At 39.6% G+C, this 23,810-nt stretch overlaps 1 protein-coding gene across 6 annotated transcripts in view; it reads right to left on the bottom strand.

Annotated features, from left to right (window-relative positions):
* Nucleotides 1-23,810, bottom strand: part of Rbms1 (RNA binding motif single stranded interacting protein 1) — a 224,946-nt gene that overhangs the window by 173,776 nt on the left and 27,360 nt on the right. The gene's annotated exons all lie outside the window — the stretch shown is intronic.

Consider the following 23,810-nt stretch of genomic DNA (forward strand, 5'->3'; position numbering starts at 1 on the left):
TTGTTCCTTTTTATTGTTGAGTACTAACCCATTCTCCAGTTAAAGAACGTTCACATCAGATCATTTCTAGTTGGGGCTTTGAAAATAGGTGTAATAAACATTTCAGTGAACTGTACATCTATTTTTTGAATGTATGCTATAATTTCAGTAGTTTGTAAAAAAACTACTGAACACTTCTACAATGATTAGAACATTTCACACTTCCATAATGACTGAGTGATTGAGAACTTCAAGTGTCTACTGACATTAAATATTTGGTTTTCTTAGCTCTCTGGCCATTCATATATCTTCTTTTGTGCAAGGCTTGTTCAAGTCTTTTATTTGGTTGCTTTTATTTCCTTTTGAGACAGGGTCTTACTAGGCAGCCCAGGCTGGTCTTCAACTTGTATTCCTCCTAACTCAGTCTCCCAGGTGCTGAGATTCCAATGCCACATTACCCAGCAAGACTGTTTCTTAATGTATTTGTCCACATTGAGGGAACAGCAGCCTCAAGAAGGTACACTTCACAGTTTGCATGCAAGTTGCTCATGCTCATACCATGTGATTTTAAATTCTATTGCATTCAATATTCTCATAGGCCAGCCATCCTGATGCTGAGATGCATTATAAGAAGAGGCCTTAACGGTGCCTTCTACAGAGCTAGAGACTTGAATGTACATAAATACTTCACTTTGATTTTTTTTTAAAGAAGAACTCAGATATAAAAAGATTTTCAGTTTGCTAATTTTAGTAAAAGTTTCATAATTTGACTCACAAGTACAACTACTTAGAATGAAATGTTTATAAGTATAAAATATCCATGATTGGTTCATGTACCCAAAGTGGTATAGAGAGGCAACCTGGGGCTCAGCTCAGGCAGTGTGGATTCAGAAGGCAGGAGAGGACAGCTGCCTGCTTAGGGTAGGTGCTGATAGAACACGTGGGCAGTCCTTTCTTCATTTTCTCTAAAAAAAATTCTTGCCAGCAAAATAGAAGTGAATTTGATTTAAGCTGAAAAAAGAACACAGCTACTCCTCCAGTCTTAGAGGATTCCAGAAGAATTTAAGGCTAGCTGACAGTGTGTGGTGCAAAACAGGAAAAATAATTTACTATTTGAGAATCAGTTTCGTATGCTTCCTCCACCATTTCAATTCATTTCCAATTCTATTCTGTATCTAATTCAACAAAACAAACTGAAAATTGGCCAACAAACTAGGCCACTGTCCCTTATATGCAGGGCTTCTGATAAGCTGTCAAGTGTTCCCTACTGAGCTTTCCAAGACACTAAAAGGAAAATATCCATAATGCCATCTTTCCTATAGTAGTCCAAAGATTGATGAATTTCTTATTCTGTATGAAATACTTGGATTTCTAGAGTAATAAGGTTCACTCCCATTGTTCTATGTTTACTTGTATAAGTATGAAATTTGTGTGTGGTGTGTATATGTGTGTATAAGAGATAAGTGGAAAGATAGGAAAAGTAGAGAATTCAGTATATTTTTTAGCACTCAGAAAGTGTGTCCTGATTATTTTTGCAGAATGTGCAGTGTGGTCCTCAGGACAGAGGAGGTCTTGAGAATTTCTGGAGAACAACGATTCTCCAGTGTCAGAGAGGGATGACCAGATCAGCACTGCTGGGAACAAATTCTTTATTAAAATGTTATAAAATAAAATATATTCTCTTCCTTTAAACTTAACCATCTGCCATGATTCAAGGGGAAATTTCAAGACATACTTTGAATCACTGATGCAAATACTCATTTGATAGGAAACATGAAGTATCTGGAAATCATAATCACAAAAATCACATATTTAATGATACCTAACATTTATTGAGCACTTAATAAATGCCATATACCATTATAAATGCTAGTTCACGTCTTAACTCATCTATTTAACATGAAAATGTTACAAACAAATACTATCTTTATTCCCAGTATATAGAAAACTGAGAAACAGAGAGAGTAAATAACTTGACCCAGGTTGCATTCCAACTCAGACAGTCTGACTCCAGAGCCCTGCCTTCAAGCTGGGGACTGTACTGTGACTCCCAAAATTCATATTCTTAAGCCCTCATCTCCAATGTGGCTGTATTTGGAAATAAGGTTATAAAGACTAGCGAAAGCCAAATGAGGTTATAGGAGTAGTATCTTACTCTTGCAGAATCTGTGGTCTTTTAAGAGGAGGATGGGAGAGGAAGAACTCCTTGTCTCCTTCTCTCTCCCCCTACAGACACAGGGCAAGCAGGCACCAGCTGCAAGCCAGGAATACAGGCCTCACCGAACCCTACTTATAACCCTGATCATGAACTTTCAGCCCTGAAACTCAGAAGAAATAAACTTCTGTTTCTTAAGCCACCCAATCTATGACATTGTGTTAGGGCAGCTTGAGTCAAACACAACGTGGAGATCACTCTCCCCAGGAACCTTCAGAATCGGGAAAAAAAGCAAGAATGAATCTTTGTTCCACCCCAAGTTCTCCTTATACTAGCAAACTTGCCCCATACACTCCCTCATGCAGTACGTAAAGCAACTGAGAAACTGAAACCTTATTGGATTTTATCATTATAAATATTCAGAGATATTCTCAATATACATACCAATGTATGTGGGTTAAGATGTGTTTACTGCATTGATCTTTGCAAAAGAAACGTAAAAGCTTCTGATCAATATATATGTAAAAGTTTCTGGTCATATTTTTAGCATAACTAGATTTTCAAGCAATGGCTCTGGGACTAAAATGGAATAAGAATGAAGATTTAAATACTGGCTGTTAGAGTGGTCCCATTTATTAAAAATAATCACAAAGTATACTGGTGATGCCAAATACCTGGCATTCTGTTCTTGTGAAACGAATTATCAGTGTCTAAAAGGTCTTTGTCAACTCTAACATCTGTAAACATTTAAGTGGTATTGAGCAGATTCCATAATCGGATCTGCTTTTAACTGTGGAAATCAATGCGGTTATTAAGAAGCTATTTGAATAATTCATGTTGTAAGAAAAGGCCTTCAGAGGAGCTATAATGTGTTTGCATCTTAATGGTATTTTAAATAAAGTTGTGTCTTGCTACAATGCACATTTAGTGAGCAAGACCAGTCCCCATCCATCAGTTTGTAGGCGGCGGATGAGAAATTCTGACAGTTTTGGAGCAGCAACTGAGATTTCTGGCTTTGATAAATAAGGGAGTTAGGGGAAAGATTCTTTCCTTGTATCTCAGAGGAAGATACTATCTGCCTTTTCACCCACCCGCTGCCTGGTTCTTGAGATTTGACACTTCCTGAGATACCTGTCAGTGATGTCACTGCAAGGCCACTCAGCCAGGTTAATCAGACTAAATGCATATTCATCAGTCCCAGGTAGAAGGCATTGAGTACCAAACAGCTAACCCTGGGGAAAGACATTTGGGAAAACATAATTTTCTTTTCTCAGATGTTTTTCATCTTTAAATGATAGATTTTCCTCACACTAAAATCCAAAGTCAGCATCAACCTTCAAACGGTTTTAAGTTTTGGACAAGCACAGAATGTGAGACTTACAAGCAGAGGCTCCGCATTACCCCAATTCCCTGTCTTGTCCAATCACGGAAGAACCTCTGTGACCGTGAAACCAAGTCACCTGAACTCTTCCTGGTCACAGGACTTGTCGCTGCCTTCTCCAAGATAGACCAAGTAGGCAATTATTAGCAGAGTTCCTCCTCAGGCTGAGCCTAAATCTGTCAGCCTACTCTTCTGCCCATTTGTCTTAACTCCACCTCTGGGGACACTCAAGTAGAACTTCTGCTGTCCCTTCCAATGAATGGTTAAAGGCAATGATCAGCATTTTTCCGATTTTGGGTCTTCTGCTAAGCACTTTTCTCATGCTCTGCCAATGTCCATATCCACATTAGCATGGATAGAAGGGGTCACAATTACATACTTTTGAAGACTGTGACTATAAAAATCCACTGGCCATGTCCATTATTAAAAACTATCTCTATCATACAAAACTGTTTCTATTATGAAACCAATTACCAGAGCAGAGTTAGCTTCTGACCACCACCCTTCTCCTCCTCGTCTCCCAGGTCCACACTGCTCTTACCCTGTGCCTTGTGTCACAAAACTTTCCATGTTTTCGCCTTGACTTTCCTCTCCAGTCTCCTCCATAAATCCTGCCCTTTACTCCCACTGCACCCTGGCTACTAGACCCAACTGCTTACTGTGGCTGGAAATTTCCAAGCTTTCTCCCTCGCCTATGATTCTCTCAGCCTAGAATACCTTCCCTCCTTTTCTTAAAGCAACCAATGCTTCTTTTGGGCCGGCAGGTAGCCTAAGAGTGCAGAGGAGAGGTTCTCAGTCTAGACAAACTGCTATAAAAATAACTTTCAAACCTTAGGGCCACCACGAACCTTTACTTTTCATTCACATTACACACCAATACTGTTGGGGTCAGGGATTATTTATAGGTGGTAGGTGAGCTGCACACAGCCTGTTCCTTTCAAAGAACCCAGTCTATTTCTGAGAGGGCTGTCACCTTCTATACCTGTCACCTGGCCTCCAAGGTCACCTTTGAAAAATTAATGATCATAAAGGATTATATAAAGGATTCCCTGTCCAGACCAAAACGTATGTCACTTCTGCCCACAACTCAATCATAAGGCTCCAAGCTGACTGCAAAGGAAGCTGGGAAAGGTAGCTGCAGGAGGAAAAGTAGTAATATTGCTCCACAAGGGTTCTCCAGGAAAGGCTACGCTTACAAATATCATTAGGCTGGCATTATAAAGAGGGGGTGAGGAAGCACTACATCACTACATTATGAAAGGGTAGCTACATGAGGATAAAAACCCTTGCTATACTGGATGGTAAAATTCTTCTACTTATTTGTGTTCACAGATTAAATGTAAGCTCCTGGCAGGCAGGAATGTGACTATCTTCTTTTTCTTTTTCTTTTTCTTTTTCTTTTTCTTTTTCTGTCCTTGAGATAGGGTCAGACGACATAGCCCAGGCTGACTTTGGATTCATAATCCTCCTGCCTCCACCTTTTGAGTGCTGGGATTAAGAGACCAAGATCACTATGGCTGGCTTTGCAACTGGGCTTTAATTTTTTTTTATATTACTAGCATGTAGCATAGGACATTCTTGCCACGAAAGTCAGTTCACGCTTAGAATCAATGGATTAATGAATGTTTCCATCTGTTCTTCCTACACTCCTAACTGGACTGTGGAAACAGTACTTGACAGTTCAAAGTTCAAGAGGTGCTGGAGCATGATCCTCAGAGCACTGGGGTCAAGAGATGCTACAGTGTCTCTCACAGTATATTAGATGATACCCATGATAGGCGTTGGGAAGCTAAAACCATCTCCCTTAGGAGATTATGAGCTGGGTTTTATTCAATACAGAATCCTTAGCACTCAACATGCTGAGAAAGTGTCTGTTGGATGAATAAATGTAAATACTCAAAAATATTTTCATAAGCAGATTAATGAGACCATAGCTCTATTAACTTTAATTTCATGGCAAAAAGCAACAAAATTTAATAACAAGACCAGTAAAACACTATCAGGAATGAGCTACTTTTACTATGGTTTACAACAATTATGTTTATATCGTCTAACAACACCTCGCTTATACACAATTATTCTACAATATCAGCACTAATAAATCTTGGGCTAAGAATTATTCAGAAAGTTGTATTAATTTTTAAACATAGTGACATGGTGTGAATCACTTAACTGCTTGCATTTGACAGCATGAACTGAGTAGAGGAGGAATGCCTTCTTCCTGCACTGAATAGTACAAAATGAGATAACCATTAGGAAACTGAAAAGGCAGGAAGGCTGTCTTCCTTTCCCAGCCTATAAATAAACAGGAAGGCAAAGATAAAGACTGAAGTCACTCCCAAGCCAATACTCTGCAACCTGGGTTGACTTGCTTAAATACCTTATTTAATATTGTGACTTGAATTCTGTTGTTGTTGTTGTTGTTATTGTTGTTAAGGGAGGAAGGAAAAAAAAAAAAAACTTCTCAAATGTCTAAAAGTAGAAAAAAAAATCATAATATGCTTCTTTTCCTGACACTTTGTGTTAACGGTTGGAGGAATAGTCAGGATCCTTAAAATCTATTTGCTTATGTCAAATTAATTCAAATGTTTGCTCTATGGATGTTGAGGGTGGTATTCAAAGTCACCTTGATGAAATAGGTAAAATGAGGGTGCGCTCCTTATCTCCCTTGATGAATGGAATAAAGAAACAACAGGTCCAGAACTAATTTAGACAACATTTGGTTTAGAACTTAAATTTGAATTAAAATATGAACATCAATAATTTTTCATTTTGAAAGTAAAGTAACTTTAGTGTTTTTTACTAACAACTTTCAAATCTACTTTGAACTCAAATGTATTGGGCAAAATACATTAAAATTGAACTTTAATACACCAATATCTTATAAAATTACTCTTTTTATGATCTCCACCTAATTTGTCTTCAAACAACATTCAGTGCAAACCAGATGGAGGAAACCTAAATAACAGCACATTTGAGCCCTGTAAAGGAGATTGCTTATAGAACTTCATTATGAACACTGATTGGCTTGGAGGTCCTGTTTTTTGGACCTCTGTAGGGATGTGCTCTAGTTTGAGATCCATAAAATAAGATGGGTTATGAGAAGGCTCCAGGAATCACACAAAAGAAAGAGAGAGAGCATTTGAGCTGGAGGAATCTATGCCCCCCAGGAAATCCTAGAGTCCTTATCTCCAAGCCTCATAGCTAATCCAGTGAGCCAACAAGTATTTCTTCCAGTGTCCGCTTAGACTGATATGTGAGAAGTGGTGATCAGAAGTGTCAAGTTGTTGGCTAACTGAACACCCTACTATGTGCTGCTATGTGATGGAGGGAACAGCAGTGAACAACAGATACAAAACCTACCCTCACAGGGCTCACAGTCTCCCAGGGAAGGCCCACAGTCATAAACAAGTACTCATATGGCAAAGTTTCCTTCCCAAGAAAAATTAGGAACTGTGAGATCACATCACAGGGGTTTCTAACTTGAGGGAAGGGCTGCTGCCACGCCTCTCCCACCATTATGGACTCTCCCTCTGGAACCGTAAGCCAAAATACACTCTTTCTTCCCTAAGTTGCTTTTGGCTATGGCACTTTATCACTGCAACAAAAAGCAATTAATGCACAATGATCCTAAGAATATTTTCCGTTCGTGGTCTTTTATTTTCTTTTTCAGAATTTTCTACATTTCCAAAATTTTCTCTAGTAAGCTTAATTTTTTAAAAGAAGGTTTCTTTTCAGGTGATCCTCTCATTATTTCTTTCCTCATCAACCTAATTCATATAGAGTACCTCTTTTCTTCAAGACATTCTGTCACTTCTCCCTCTCTTAACCACTCCATTCCAAAGGCTCTCAGAAAAGTCTTCCTGTAGAACTCTCTGTGCTTTGTAAGGCTCACTAACAGCCTTACAGCCTTCTCTACCTTACAAAACCATACCCAAGTGCCTTACAAAACCACCCTAAGGGCCCAGGACCAAAGTCTGTCTATTGTTCCAGGGTCACTTCCTGCCACTCTCTACACTAATGGTCACACCCACTCCCAGCCACACAGAACTTCTCACAATTTTCCAAACATACCCTCTGATGCCCTTCTAGCTTGGCTCATTTTAGTTTTTATGTCAAGAATAGCCTTCCAACCTTGTCCATACTGCAAAATTCAACTTTCTTCCCAACCCAGAGCTCCAGTAGCATCTCCTGCATGAAATTCTTACTATATCCACCTCCCCACAAAGCATCAATCAATCCCTGGGAGCATGGTGACCTCCAGAGAGTTAGATAAATGCTTATCGAGGATTATATTATGAGTTCTGTCAAGGCAGCTATGCCTATATAATCTTTGCTTGTTGTTACATCTAGCTCATAAATCATAAAATGCCTATGTTGTTGCTATTCAAATGAAGAAAATGAAGAATGGAAGCTTGACTCATGCCTGTAATCCCAGAACCTGAAAAGCTAAGGCAAGAGGATGGCAAACTGGAGGTCAGCTTGCGCTACGTGAGCAGGGCCTTTCTCAAAACAAACAAAAGGAAAAAAGAAGAAAGTGAAAACAAACTAAAATGCTTTCTTTGAGGAAATTTCATGAGTAGATTATTTACGTTAGACACCAAAAAGGTGCAAAGACAATATAATATTCCAATTGTTTACTCTTCTCTATTGTTGTATGAGAATTTAGGAATGTAACACCTGGTTATTGGCTACTCACTATTTGCTAGGCACCAATTGTGAGTGAGATAGAAACACATGAACAAATACACAATGATAAACTGCAGTGAGTGCCATAGAGGAAAGAACAGGAGACCGGCCAAGAGGAATCAATCATATAAGGAATGAGAGAAAGTACATTCAAAGAGAAAAAAAAAAATATTCTGGAAGGGCCTGAGGCAGGAGGGAGGAGGGAGCTGGCATGTTCACTTAAGACAGCAAAGATTGATCAGCACACCTAGAAACTGACACTGGGGGAACAGAGGGGCAGTGAGGCAGCAAGGGCAGCTCCAAAATTTGCTAGTTCTGTGACAGAAGCTGAACTTCTTCTGAGGGCATCTATAAGCCACTAAAGATTTTATATAAGAGGTGAGTGTTGATGAGATGGCATTTACATTGTGCGTGTATATGTGTTGCTGCATGTGCGCATGTATGAGTAAGCATGAGGAGGCCATAGGTTGACATGAGGTGTCTACCTCAATCACTCACCACATTATTTTTTGAGATAGACTCTCACAGAACCTGGAGCTCACCAATTCAGATAGACTGGCTGGCCAGTAAGCCTCAGGTGTCCTCCTGTCTCCATTTCTCTAGCTCTGAGATTACAGAGGCATACCACCACACCTCACTTTTTATGTGGGTTCTGGGGGATCAAATTGAGGTCCTCATGTTTGTGTGGCAAGTATTTTAACCCCTTAGCCATCTTTCCAACCAGCAGATTTACATCTTTTAAAAATATCCTAAAGTGAAGAATTCAGCTTCCTTTGAGGTGGATTGGTAGTAAGACAGAGTTCTCTGACTTTTCAGTACATTCAGAATACAAGTTGTCTGAACATCCATCAGTCAAATATTTGTCTGTAATCACTCTCAATAATTAGGCTCAAACCACTTCTGTGTTATTGTTTCTCTGAATAACACAGATCAAGCATACAAAGTTACAGCACAAGCCCTAGCACTTAGAATGCCACCTTGAACATGCCATCTAATCTTTAATCAAAGCTATTGCTCCAAAATCTTTAAAGCCCCTTGTCAAGATAAAGGCTGGTATCTGATGTTGACAGAGACTTAAATTTTTCATTTTAGTGTCAGTTGAAAACTTGGCCTTTCCCACCTGAACTGGTCCTTTATGCATGGCATGCAGGGCACAGCAAAGGCTGCTATTCTTGTTTATTTAGAAATGTCAGAAGCCTTCTCTCTGTTGAGAACGATTCACTCAAGTTACAGTTATGTCACAAAAGGAGATAAAAATGCAGTATCATGCTCGAATGTTCTTGTGACATTTTCTTAAGCTAAAAGACATGTTATAATCAGAAAACGCAGGAGTAAAAAAGGAGCGAGACACAGAGCTACGGATCTAACAGAGTAGAAGAACACCATGGCACACTTCTGCCCATGGACACGGGCTGCATGGGCACCACGGAGAAGGAACACTGTGACTATGTGTGGAAATATGGCTGACGAAATATCCAAAGTGCAGTAAGAAAAGGACAGCAGAGAAAAAATTCGGAGTAACACATATACTTTCACACAAACTTCTTTCTCCTGTATTTTATAAGCAAGGCTTAGCTATTATTAAAAAAAAAATGTCTTACAGGGTTTATACTGAGTTCAATATTGTATAACTGTATTAATTCAACTGTGAACCTAAAAATTTACAGCCACTTGCTCTGGAAATTGTTACTGAATATGTTAAAGCTGTAATGAGCTGCTTCTTCTAATCATGTTGTTATTAAATAAAAAAAAAAAAACAACAAAAACAATGTTTGGAAAATCAATGAAGGGAAAGTCAGACCAAAGAAGAGAGTAAAGAGAGCTGCCTGAAGGGATGACAAAGGAGTGGGACATAGAGGTTGCAGGAAAAAAAAAAAAAATCACAGAAAAGCACAATAGTACTTAAACCTTTGATAATAACAACACCCAGAATAAAAGCGAGCATATTTAACATATACTCTGTTTGGCACTATACCAAATGCTTTCCATAGTTTATCTGATTTAAGCTTCTTACAAACTCTACAGTGAGGAGTATTTCTAGTGGAATGATGAGGAAACTGCTATTAAATCCAGGATCAGGAAGCTAGAATGCAAATGTGAGGTAGGCTTTGTTGGACTGGGTCCTTTGCAAGTGAATTCCACATAAGTTTCTCTGTTGTTTTTAATCTAGGTAATGGAGACCTAAATTAAACGTGACATAGATTGTTATATCAGTCCTTTTGATGTTGTGAGTTGCTTCTAGCTTTTCTCCTTTGTCTATCTATTCCAGCCACAAGGTTCCCAGCTCTTCCTGGATGCTCAGCTCTAGCAGGAACTGGTCCTTCCCTTCCTCCAATCTGGCATCACCAAGATGCTCCCTCTTGTATCATCCACTGCTGAATTCTAATCAGCTCAATTCAAGGAATTTTTATAATGTCTACTTTGACTTGTCCTCCTCCATGGACTAGTTCATCAACAATAATAATAGATGTCCTATGCCAAGTCAAAAACTGATGTAACTACTTTCCAGAAAATCTGTCAGACACATCTGAGGGCTTGGTACAGCTTAGCAGAGACAGAGGAGATCGTCAGTTCTGTGAATTGACGAAGTTGTCATCTCACAGCAGAGTAAACTGAGGCTCAGAAGTACTGGCGAGGACTGTGGCCCAGTAGACATGATCCTGCACAAGAGGAAAAAGCAAAGCAACTTGGGCTCTCATCGTTAGTAAGGAGCCTGCTGGAATCTGAACATGGCCTTTCTTCTCTTACACTTCTCTGTTACAATGAGTATGGAGGAGCAAAACAATCATTTCTTGCAGCAGTAATGTCTGCAAGCAATAGCCAGAATTCATTCTAGACAGAGAGCACATACGGCCAGCTGGACAGTGCTGCCTCTGCAAGAGCTGGTGCCAGTCTGAAGGTCACCCTGCCACGCCTTGTGTGGCCTCTTGGGAATTTCCCAGCATTTTGGAGCACAGCTTACCACTTTCAAGACATATTATTGCACAGGAGTACACAAATACACAAAGTTGTTTCTCTAACACAAGTTAAATATCTTTTCAAGTCAAATACTGCTAGCATCGACGTTTTCATATTATTACCCAAAAGCTTTAATGATCACATCTCATTCAAAAGTCCACTTACCTCCTCCGTTGGCCTGGCTGACTGAGTTCCTCAACTTACTTATCCAACATTTTTCAACTAAATGCTGGATGCTATAGATACTCTGTGCTGCACTTTATGGAAGACGGCAGGGAGAGTCTAGCTATTCAGCTGTATTCAAGGATTGTAACTAGACTAACGGGAATATACATTTATTCACAATCAGCACTAAAATCAGGAATATTTAAAAAGCAGATTCAGAGGGCTGTAGATGTAACCCAGTGACAATATTTGCTTAGCATACATAAGGCTCCAAGTTCTATCTCTAGTACCTCAAAAACAAAGTAGGAATTTAAAACTTGTCATGAAAGTTATGTCAAAGGTCAAACTGCATTAATATGCATGTGTGCAGAAATGTGCTCATGTTTAAAGGAGTTTCATATGAAAATCATCCCCCCAAACAAGCAAACAAAAACTTTCCTAGACCTGCAGTACTGGTTGCATCTTGGGCTCCTGGGCCTCAGAACACACAGATAGAAACCTCTGGAGAAACGTTTTAAACACAAGAAGCCAACAGTGTGCGCAGAGCTGGGGTGGGGTTGAGACTATGCGGCAGCAGGCTCTGTCACAGAACTCACTTTACACTTGCTTTTTTGTTTTCAGGACAGGGTCTCCAGTTCCAGCCGGTCTGGAACTCACTATCTCAAACTTACAGAGATTTCGCCTGCCTCTGCTGCCTGAGTACTGGGACTAAAGGTGTGTGCACTTGCTTTTAAGCCTTTCCGTGCTGCTGTGACTGTTCTTAAGCCACAAATCGGAAATGTAAACAGATCCTTCCTCCACAGCATCCTTAGGACACTGCTTTAAGAAAGACATGGTACACGCAGGGGGTCTAAATGCTTTGTGTGATGAAATACTTTGAGATCATGTGATCCAAGGTTAGCCCCCATGTAGGCTCCAAAGATCTCTGCTAACAGAGTGTCACAGGACTTTGGGTCACTTCCATTCAGGCAGACTGAAGCTTTCTTTGTCTCTTTCCCGACATTGGCATATGCATTACTACTTCCCCTAGGCATCCACTATTTCTCCGTGTTTCTAAGTAGCTTCTCTCCTCTGGGAAAAAGTCCCATTGACTTCCCAAGTACAGGACATTCAATTTCATTTTAGAAAAATAAATAGGGCATGACACTACCATTCTTTCTGCTTCCAAGGTTGCCATGTAAAGCACTTTGCCCTGATCCTCCATGATCTTATTAATGCTTAAAAGATTAGATAGATTTTAGGGGAACTTCTGAATCTTTAATTCTAAATGGCATATTCCAAATAACTGAAAAAAGATACACACACTAATCTTTGATATTTCAAACAGATGTCTGAGTGGACATGACGATCGTGTTTGTGACCTGTTTAAAAAATGTTTTCCACTTTCTTCCACTCCTTTATCATTATTAACTGTGAGCTCAAACTGTATATTATTTTACATTTCACAGTTATCTCGTTGCCTTCAGTGGCCAGTGGGTATTTTATGACTAGAGTTCGTAATAAATAATGTATTCCACTTTTCCATTACTTGGAAAGTAATGTTTCAGAATAGTGTCTGACACTAATACTCTCAACATCGCCACTGCCTTACTGAACAAATGAGCTGAGGCCTAATGCACATACCTTCTTTCTAAGAGATCAGTTCATCAATATTGATTGAAGCGATAAACCCAAAAGTTATGTATTAAGAAGAAGGAACTTCCTCTGGACAGCCCTTTACTACAAGTCTAGACTTGCTAAACCATGAGAGGATTTACAGCTTTTCCTATACCACTAACATTAACTGGAAATAATTCCTAATTATAACCTAACACACAATTAAATCCATGAATTTTGGAGATAAGTTAAAACAAACATCTAGACCCACAGAAAGCAGATGCTCCCAGAAGTACACAACTTTACTCCTCCCCCCAGTAACTCCATCCTTACCGAACCCTAGGCAGTCAGGGTCAGAGCCCTGTTTCTGGTCATCAGTTGTGTGAGGCATGTACTTTTCTGAAGGGAAGAGGAAAGAGAAGCCACTTAATGACTCTGAAAGGCGCCAAGTCAGAGAAGCCAGAGGAGAAGGAGGAAGAGGTAGTTGTGAGTCTGCAAGCTTTGCTCACTCAGCACATCACTGGGGTAAGAGAATCTATACCAGACACACACACAGAAAGACACACAGACACATAGACACACACAGACACATAGACACACACACACACACACACACACACACACACACACACACACACGCCCTCCAACAGGGGCTCTGCAAATGACAATTTACTCAACCCCTGGCTTTGCAGATAAGGGCACTGGGATCAGAGAGACTCCTAGTCTCTCTAAAGTCACAGGACTATTGGCATCTAGCCACAGGTCAGCGGGGTGTGACCAAAGGTTATCTGCTAACCAGTTACCAGGAAGAAAGGCCCCAAAGAGGGCCCATTCCCTTTTCTATCCTGACATCTTGGTGTGCTTTCACATTTTCCTCTTTAGTGAGTTTCCTCCCTTTTAACGCTGCACTTGTAACTTGTAAGTAGTATATCAATCAGATACCAGGTAGGGAGGAAGGAGGTGAATTCTGTCTCTGTTCTCAGTTGCCCTGACCTCCTGCCTTCTGCCCATGATCTTGTCAGACATCCCTGGAGACACACAGCATCCCTTAGCTGTCTCTGCTCCTCACCCAGTATACTGTAAGAGTCACTTCCATGAGAAATAAAGCTTCAGATTAGCCCTTGTAGGCAATGCGCTCTTCAAAAATAAAAGCTGGTAATACTGTTATAAGAAAAAAATAAAGAGCACATGGTGGCATTACAAGCATCAGAGTGAAGCAGCGTAGCTGTGGCCTTGTCAAATGTTCTAGAACTTACCTCATTCCAATTCAAATAAGTAGACAGAGTTTGACTTCCTATCTATCTGTTTGACTTTATTTTTGTGAAGTCAGCACAGAGTTCACTGAAGGGCCAGGGCCTGCAATATCATCACTCTGGAAAGATAGGTTCCTGCTTCATGAGCAATGTAGGGTTACAGCATGTGCTCAGTGCTATGGTAACCAGAGAAGACACCCCCACCTGGACCATTCATCACTGCCATGCATGTCCTTCCTCCCTGAATTACAACCTCCATGTCCAGTGCTCTATACTCCATTAAGCTCACACAGGTATTTGCCTATAGCAAACAACTCAGAAATTCTTTACAAATACAAATTTTTGTTAAAAATCTAAAGGGGAGTCATAGAAAGGAAAGGCTTTAATGTCCCTCGTGCCTACTAGTTATTTCTTTCAGGCACTGGCCATGTTTCCATTAGCTTAAACTGAAAGGAATGCTTCAGGTAGCTAAACAGAAACAATACTGCCATTCTTCTTGATTTAAGAATTTCAATGCTCAGATTTCTCTGATGACAACAGACGACGGGCAGAGCGTTATAACATAAGTGAAATCCTTACTGTTGTTAGCTGGGGATACCTTACTTGCTCTTCCCCCCATTGATTTACTTCCCAAACTTTCTTCCATTTAGCATAATGGGTCCCAAGCATAAATGTGCATCAGACTGACCTGGGGAACATGTTCAAGTGGCCAGATATCATGTTCTTTTGTGAGAAAAATCAACCAGTTCTAAATCACTGATCAAAGGTAAGTGTCAAGTAGACACACAGGAGTTTGTGTTTCCCATTTATTGAGTTCACAAATGTGGTAAGTACTACAGTGACCTAACAAGGGCATATTACTTTGGACATGGATTTCTTGGTAGCAACCTTAAGGAGACCTTCTTTTGGCTTCTAATTTAACATATTGGACAGCAATGGTCATATTGGAAAGGAGGAAACTAACCAAAGACAAAAAGGTGACATTTTGACAGCAATGGCAGTGGGCAGATTTTGAGATTCTAGTACTGGATAAGTAGAAATGATGCTTTAAAGAACAAAAACATTTGACAAGAGGAATAGAGACTATGGGCAAAAGATATGGAACATTCTGTCAGTCATATTCACTTTTAGATTGAGATGGGCAATTTAGTTGTCAATTGAAACTACAGGATGAATAGAAGACAGCAAAGGTTAAAAGACAGGGTCACACTTGCTATTTATACATTAAAGAAGAAATCAGACAAGGAAATGGGCTTCCCCGCAGACCCCAGAAGAAATGGAACAACTGGTTGTCAAGAGACTCATGAAAACAAACAAGCAAACAACAACGAAATATTGTAAAGTTAGTCATAATATTTTTCTGACAATAGGAGGCTTTCATTTCTGATCAGATTAGTTTCCACATAAAAAGTGATATCCGTACTAGATATAAATGGCCAAAAAAGACATTCAAAATGATCAAGAGGGATTAATCTAATAACTATAGAAGCTGATTCTAATTTGTATGAGCTGTTTAATTCAGAACCTTTTAAGTCTATTTCTACTTTCATTTTATAATATGCCTCGCAAAAAAAAAAAAAAAATTTGTTTAAACACATAAAAGGCTAAGAAATTCAGTCTGAAAAATGATTATTTTATGGTCTTTTCAACCCGGGTTGTTCCTCGGAAGTTCAGCCATCATCTCTTTACGATGACATGGCTCAACAGTGAGCTCAACTGGGCCCTCACCTCTCTGGAAGGTAATAAAAGTAGTTTTAACGCAATGTCTCTTATTTCAGTCCATAGCCTTCCCTTACATAAAAGGCTAAGAAATTCAGTCTGAAAAATGATTATTTTATGGTCTTTTCAACCCGGGTTGTTCCTCGGAAGTTCAGCCATCATCTCTTTACGATGACATGGCTCAACAGTGAGCTCAACTGGGCCCTCACCTCTCTGGAAGGTAATAAAAGTAGTTTTAACGCAATGTCTCTTATTTCAGTCCATAGCCTTCCCTTTTAAATTTACAAGTAGTTTATTTATTATGCTTTTTGCTTTTCTCTGAGGCTATGAAAAGGAATCTGAATTTCAAAAAATTAAACAGTACTTAATTACTTACTGTGAACTTTTTAAAAAGGCCATTAAATATTTTACTAAAAAACACTGCAGCCTCAGGGACTGGAGATGCTCAGTGGTTAAGAGCACTGGCTGCTCTTGCAGAGGACCAGAGTTTGATTCCCAGCACCAACATGGCTGCTAACAACTGTCCATAACTCCAGTTCCAGGGAATTCAACACCCCCTTCTGACCTCCCCAGGCATTGTACAACATGGGTGCACTTTCATATATGCTGGTAATATACATAAACATAAAATAAAAATAACATAATATTTTTAAAAACACTGCAGCCTCTTTGAAAAAATATTGAGTTAAGGTATTCTCCTGCACACTAGTCGAAGAAAGCACACGCCACAGCATAGCCTTCTACTCTACTTCCTGGCACACCTCAGAGCTCCTGCATACGTGCAGAGACTGGCACAGGAAGATTCACTCCCTACATTGTCATCACTGCGAAAAAAACAGTAACAGGGGGCTGGAGAGATGGCTCAGTGGTTAAGAGCACTGACTGCTCTGGCAGAGGATCCAGGTTCGATTCCCAGCACCACATGATAGCTAACAACCATCTGTCATTCCAGTTCTAGGGCATCTGACACCGTTTTCTGACCTCCTTAGGCACTGCACAACACAGATGCACTTATACACATGCTGGCAGTACACTCATACATATAACATAAAAGTAATAAATAAAATATTTTAAGAAAGAAAAGAAAAAAATGGTAACAACACACTCATCAAAAGTCAATGGGTAAATAATAGAAGACTTGAAAAGCAGAAATCTGGAGCTACGGAGATAGCTCAGTCGGTTATTGTTTGCCCTGCAAACCTGACGGAACTGAATTGGATCACAACCACCCATGTGAAAGTCAAGCATAGTGGTATGCACTTGTAACCTAGCTCTGGGGAGGCAGAGACAAAGGGATCTCTTAGGTTCCCTGGTCCACCAGCTAGCCTAATCAGGGAGGCCCAGGTCCCAGTGAAAGACTTTGTCTCAAAAAACAAAGTGGATGGAATCTGAGGAACAACATTCAAGGTTGACCTCTGGCTTCTGCAAACATGCCCCCCCCCCAAACACAAAACAGAAAACTACTCAGCAACTACGTGTGTGTATGTGAGGGTGTGTGTGTGTGTGTGTGTGTGTGTGTGTGTGTGTGTGTGTGTGTGTGTGTGTTTAATCAACACAGACATTCACAGACATTTATTTTTATTGTATTTTTGCCAATCTTGATCATATTTAAATCCCCTCCCATATGTTTACCCCCCCTTACTAACCCCTTATCAAATTTCCTGTACTCAGATACATAGATATACGGCCAATAGAGTCAAATTTGTGTCCCCAAATGCCCTTTAGTGTGGATTCATCCACTGAAGCCTGGTCAGCCTGGCTGAATCTTCCCTTCCTAGCAGTCATCAGTTGCCCATATTTCCTTAACATAGGCATTTCTCAGAAACAATGTTTAGTGAGCAAAATGTGCAGGACACAGAGTATAACAATGTAAGTATAAATTTAAAAACTCAAAACCCAGTGAAATATATTGTTTTATTGACGTGCAGAAATGTAGGGAAAGTGTGAATATGAAAAGTAGATTTAAAATTCAAGATATGAGGAAAAAGCAAAAGCAATATTTTATTTATTTTTATTAAAAAAGAAAAATGTCAGGTCAATGAGATGGCTCAGCCAGTAAGGGTCCTTGTCTCCAAGCCTGACAATCTGGGAACCCACATGGTGGAAAGAGAGAGAGAACAAACTCTCTCAAATTTTCCTCTGACCTCCACACACATGCTTGGCATGCACATGTTACACACACACACACACACACACACACACACACACACACACCCACACACACACACACGCACAGAGAGAGAGAGACAGACACACATTAAATAACTAAATGTAAAGAAAAAGATACAGCATGTAAGGTTGATATTTTAATCCCTTAATATTTTCAGGTAGATAAATGTCTTGTATATTAGTCTCTTCAGCTTTCTTGTTTTGATTTTTTAATACTTTATTTTTTATGTGTGTGAGTATATTGCTTGAATGTGTATGTAAGTACACCCATGTCATGCAACACCATTGGAGGTCAGCAGAGGGTGTCAGATTCCCCTGGAAATGGAGTTACAGATGGCTGTTGGTCACCATGTGGGTACTGGGAACAGTGCTCTTAACTGCTGAGCCATCTCTCCAGCACCATTTTGTTCTTTTTAAGCAATGTAACTTTTATTTAATAAAGTCACACATTTTCTTAAATTCCTTCAATTGCCATTTCCTTGTGCATTTAACAAATACTTGTTGGGCCTGTCATTAATTCTGTAATACAAAGAGTGAGAAAACGCCATCTTTTGCAAGTGCCCCCCCCCAAAGAAAATGTACTATTCTTTACTATGGAATATTGTCATATTGGGCAATATAGGTTTTGTATACAGTAAGGAAGAATTTGTATTTTTGAAACTGTCCAAGAATAACTATGATGTGCTTCTTTACAGAATACCATGCCAGTGTAGTAACAAAACTATAATTGTAAATATTTATCTTTAACTATTTTTTTGCTAAGTTTTTAAAAAGCATCTAAGAAAATGAGTTTTGAAGATGTTTCAATGTGTTATTATCTAACAGACAATCGTAACAGCAAAAAGTTAAATAAGCTGATCTGTCTTTGAAGGTTTTCCAAAGAGACAGATTAATTAGTTTGCTGGTCACTATTAATGACAATGGCATGTGGTAGGATGGAGCCTGGATTGGGAATGGACATTAGAAGAGCATTTCAACATCTTATGACTTGATTCTCCATCCAGAAATTCAAGACTAAAATCTCATCCATACTGTCTTCTCCAGCTTAGCATTCTGCAATCTTTCCAGAACAAAATGTATCATCAATAATACTAAAAAAAGTCAGGCCCAACATTGTTAGTTCATTTCAACATTACTGCCCTTGCCCAGCTTACTCCTTCACTTCCCACTCAGCTTATTCTTTTGCTAACAATGAGGGAAATGCCACTTTGGGGTAATTGTGTGTTAGTCCCCAGTTCTGAAGGCACCATTGGAAACACACCAAGCATAAGAGAAAGAGAAAGGTTAAATCACAACCACCATGAGGAGCAAGGAATTATTAAAGCAGGTCCATGAACCAAGACTGATGGCTAGGGGGCAAAATTTGTCCCTTTCTCAAGTGCCTTCTCATGAGTGTACTAATCAGTAGTGAAGATGATCGGTAGAGCACATCAGATTGCAAGGCTGATTCAAAGAATCCAAGTCTGTGCTTGGTCTAATCAAGCAAGAAGGGATGAGACCAGCTGGAAAAATTAGAGCCAGTCCGGTGTACACAGCTAGAGCCTCAGCACTGGGAAGGAGGAACAGGAGAATCGTTCGTTCCAGGCCAGTCTGCGTAAAGTGTGATCCTGTCACAAAAAATAAAATTTAAACTTAAGGAGGATTATATGAAGGTTATATTCTTTCCTCCCCACCACACACACACACACGCACACACACACACACACACACACACACACACACACACACACACAGAGGTAAATACCACACATATATTTATATTTCTAGAGTTCCAATCTTTATCTAGTAATTATATCATTTAGCTTACACAAGCTAAAAAATTCTAACACCAGAAAAGCATTTGTTAGCTTAAAATGTATTTAGGTATTACTATCATATGGTATATATGCACTCAAACTGCTCTTTTATACTTTTATTGCAACTTATCTCCAAAGAGTTACGCCATGTCTGTTAATCACACCCATAAAACGAAAGCGTCTAACATTTTCTTTTATGACATTAAATACATTTAATAAGCTATTTAGTACTGACACATTCGAAAGATTCCTCAGAAGATAACTAAATGTAAATATAAATTATTGTTTGCTTTCAATTGATGCCTTGTCAAATCCTAGAAAAACAGGAAAAAAAAAAAAAAAAACCCTTTTAAATTAGACATCCCTGGGGAAATGGGACAACAAAGATGATGTCATGCTAACGTGACAATTTTTAAATTTGAGAAATGGAACAGGAAAGGTCTCATATTTTTGCTTTTCAATATGAGGTGCTCATTTCTCAAATGTGAATGCAAGAGCTAAAAGCCATCATGTATACACAAAACAAAAGAGAATTAAAGCCAAGTTTCATTCCCCAGGGCCTGCACCTACAGTCATTGGATATAGCATTCGTTTCTATCTGCCTTCCATGTTTTCAATCTTTATCATGGAATAAATAACTTAAATGAACTCATAAGAAGTTTAAAAGGCAAACAGAAAAAAAAAAACAAACCCACAAACCTAGATGAATTTCTGTGTCTAGGGAAGGAGTGAGGGAGGGTGAAAGGAGTTTGGCTTTGAAGCTGGGCAGAAGTCTACCTGCAAGTTAGAAGCTGGCTCTGCTCCTGGCTTGCTGAATGGCCTTGGGCAGGTGTTTCACCTCTGTGAACCTCACTCTTCTCTCAAGGAAAATGGGGTAACAGTAATTATCTGCCACAGGTGGTGGTGTGGATTAAACAGTTTCATAAAGTGCCTAACAGAGGTAGGAAATAAATAAATCAATGTTAATTATCTTCCTGACATCTCTTCCTCAAAGATGAGAATCACCCAGAGACAGAGCACTAGGCAAATACTGGCAATTCTCTGGGCTGTTCACACAGGAAAAGAAAGAACACTGAGTAAAGGGCAAGGAAAATCTAGATACTACTGTGATTCCTGAGCTTATCACTTAAGTGCTATCTCAAAGTGAATCTTGGACAGGACAAGGAACAGCAATGAAGGTAAATACAGAGGGCTTATTGCCCCTACCCCACTGTGAAGACAGTGACTGTCACCTAGGCTTATTCCTAATTTCAAACCTTCCAGGGCATCATAACCATCTTTTCTATAAAGCATGCCTGCTGGCCCGTCCAGTGGGCCACAAATTTGTAGGTTTCAAATGCCATAGATCCTGTGGGTAATGGCAACCCAAACAAGGGCAGTATTCCATTAAATCTGAAGTGGCACCAAGGCCATATACACCATTGTTCTATTTGGAAATAGCGAATGAAAAATGTTCCCAAAGAAGTGATTTGGTAGAAGGCCACCACAAAAGCTAAGCTAGAAAAGGGCCTCATTTTCTGGGAAGGGGAAACAAGAAATAAACTTACTACAATGAAAGAGAGCAAGGAAATATGCATGCCTCAAGCTTGTGACCAGATGAAGAAAAACAAAAATCTCCCCCGAAAATCTGAACTACCAGCTGCTACTGCTTCTATACAACCAGTGTGGTCTAAGGAAACCTCAAGCAGAGAATTCAGTTTCTAATAGCATCAGATGGGTAGTGTCCCTCAGCAAACACAAATCCACAGATCCTTTAGGGAAGAACTCAACTTCTCCAGCTGAGGAGCCATTCGAACTTTCCATCAACCAAACCATAAGACACATCTAGACCTCTGGGGTGTTGACATCCGGGGAGAAGTATATGCATTAGAATTAAAGAAATGCAGCACCAGTTTGTACAAAAATGAGGTACGGCTGGAAAGTTGGCTCAGCAGTTAAGAGCACTGGCTGTTCTTGCAGAAGACCTGGGTTCGAATCCCAGCACCCACATGGTGGCTAACAACTGTCCATAACTCCAGTTCCAGGGATCCGACACTCCCTTCTGTCCTCTGTGGGCACTGCACAACATGGGTACACTTACACACATGCAGACATAACACTCATACACATAAAATGAAATAGAATTTTAAAGTTGAGGTGGAATTATATATGGTTCTGGATCACTCAGCAAATGTTGATTAGTGTCATCCACACTAGTAACAGGATTTCTGAAGCACGTTTTGCTCATAAGCATCTGCAATCACTCTTGGAATGTGCCTCTGTATGATTTCATTTTGAATGTTTTGCCAATATGGTTACAGCACTCCTAGTAAATAAATGGGAAAATGACCCTGCCCCAATCTCAGGTCACCTTTTTGGTTTGGGGTTTTTGGGTTGTTTTTGTTGTTGTTGTTGTTGTTTTTCTTTTTTGGTCTAATATTGAAAGGGTATCCATCATAAGTCAGATTTAGTAAAAGTAAACTTATTTTGATTCCTCCAATTTCAATAAAAAATCATGTAAGGTATTTTTTGATTACTTTGATTAGCTTCTGTTCAACACAGCAGTATTCCACACAGTATACGAGACAGGTAATTCTAATCCTTTGGTTTAAATATATAAATTATGTGGATGTGATTAATTGCCATTTAGGTCACTAAAATATCTTTAAGCATTAAAATACCTAATAATATAAGGCATCAGTAAAGCCACTTCCATTTGAGGAAGCTTCATGCTTAGGTACTTGGATTCAGGTACTTGTGCTTTTCTTACAAGAATCCCCTCATCCCCACCTTGGGCTTACAGGAATCCCCTCATCCTCACCTTGCGTCCTTCAGGTCTACATGGTCATTTCAGAGTCATTTGGAATATAAAAATGGATGACTTAGTAACTTAGTAAGCAAAGACATAGAGAATTTGGGGGGGAGTACCCACAAATTAGACAAATTATAGATAAGTATCTTCAAATTCCTCATGGCCCAGCTCCTGTTGACACATTACATTCTCTCATGGCATCTGCCAGCTCCTTTCCACGTTCACCTTCATGCCCAACCTTAACTCAAACCAGTCTCTTCTCTGTCTACCATACAGGCAGAGCCCAGAGCTTCTTGCTGGGCCAGTTTCTAATGCCCTAGGTTCCTGCTACCACCACAGCCTTATCCAGATCTCTAAGATCTCTGCTCACACAGGTGCCCTGAGGCATGAGACAGACAATTTTCTAGAAGGTTTCAGTTTCTTTGTGAGTGGACACCACTTCATCAGAGTCACTATCCAGGGGTTTTTAGTTGTTCAACTGGCTACCACCTTCCTAAACAGCTTTGTCTTCAAAGTGTCATTAATCTTAGCATTTATACTAGCATCTTCTGTTTTCTCTCCAGCCCTTACTGGCATCCCTACAACCAGCTCTTCTACAAGCACACCAAGTTAGGAATCGCTCTGTGGAAGAACCAGAGAGTTGCTATAAGATAACATGTATAATTACAGGGCACACACATCTTTAAGTGTAACTCTGAAGGTGACTAACACCTTTCAAAAAAAAAAAAAGATGAAAGTTGAATAGATAGGACAGTGAAGGTTGGAGTGCAGGGAAAGGCTACACGCTTCTGAAAGGAGCAATGATAAAGAAGTTCTTAATGAAAGGGGCTTGGCCTGCATTGGCTGCACCCGAAACTGAATGATGATAACTCCGATTTCATTTGAATATGGAACTCCAGAGCCAAGCCAGGAAAACTGCACAGACAGGCTGCTGTGCGGGTATAGATGTAAAATAGAGAGACTCAAGCTGCTGTTCTGCTTGGAATAGCTCCACATCACACTCCCCAAATATTGTTCTCTCAACCCAATTTATTTTTACTTTCTAGCATATGTTAATCAACGATTTCCAATTGTCAGTGTAAAACAGTAACGTCATTTCCCACATTACAGAGTATATATGTATTTTCCTGATTATATCAAAAGGGATAAGATTAAATTT

Source organism: Nannospalax galili, unplaced genomic scaffold (genome assembly GCF_000622305.1).
Source record: "Nannospalax galili isolate Female #2095 unplaced genomic scaffold, S.galili_v1.0 scaffold540, whole genome shotgun sequence".
NCBI classification, from domain to species: domain Eukaryota; kingdom Metazoa; phylum Chordata; class Mammalia; order Rodentia; family Spalacidae; genus Nannospalax; species Nannospalax galili.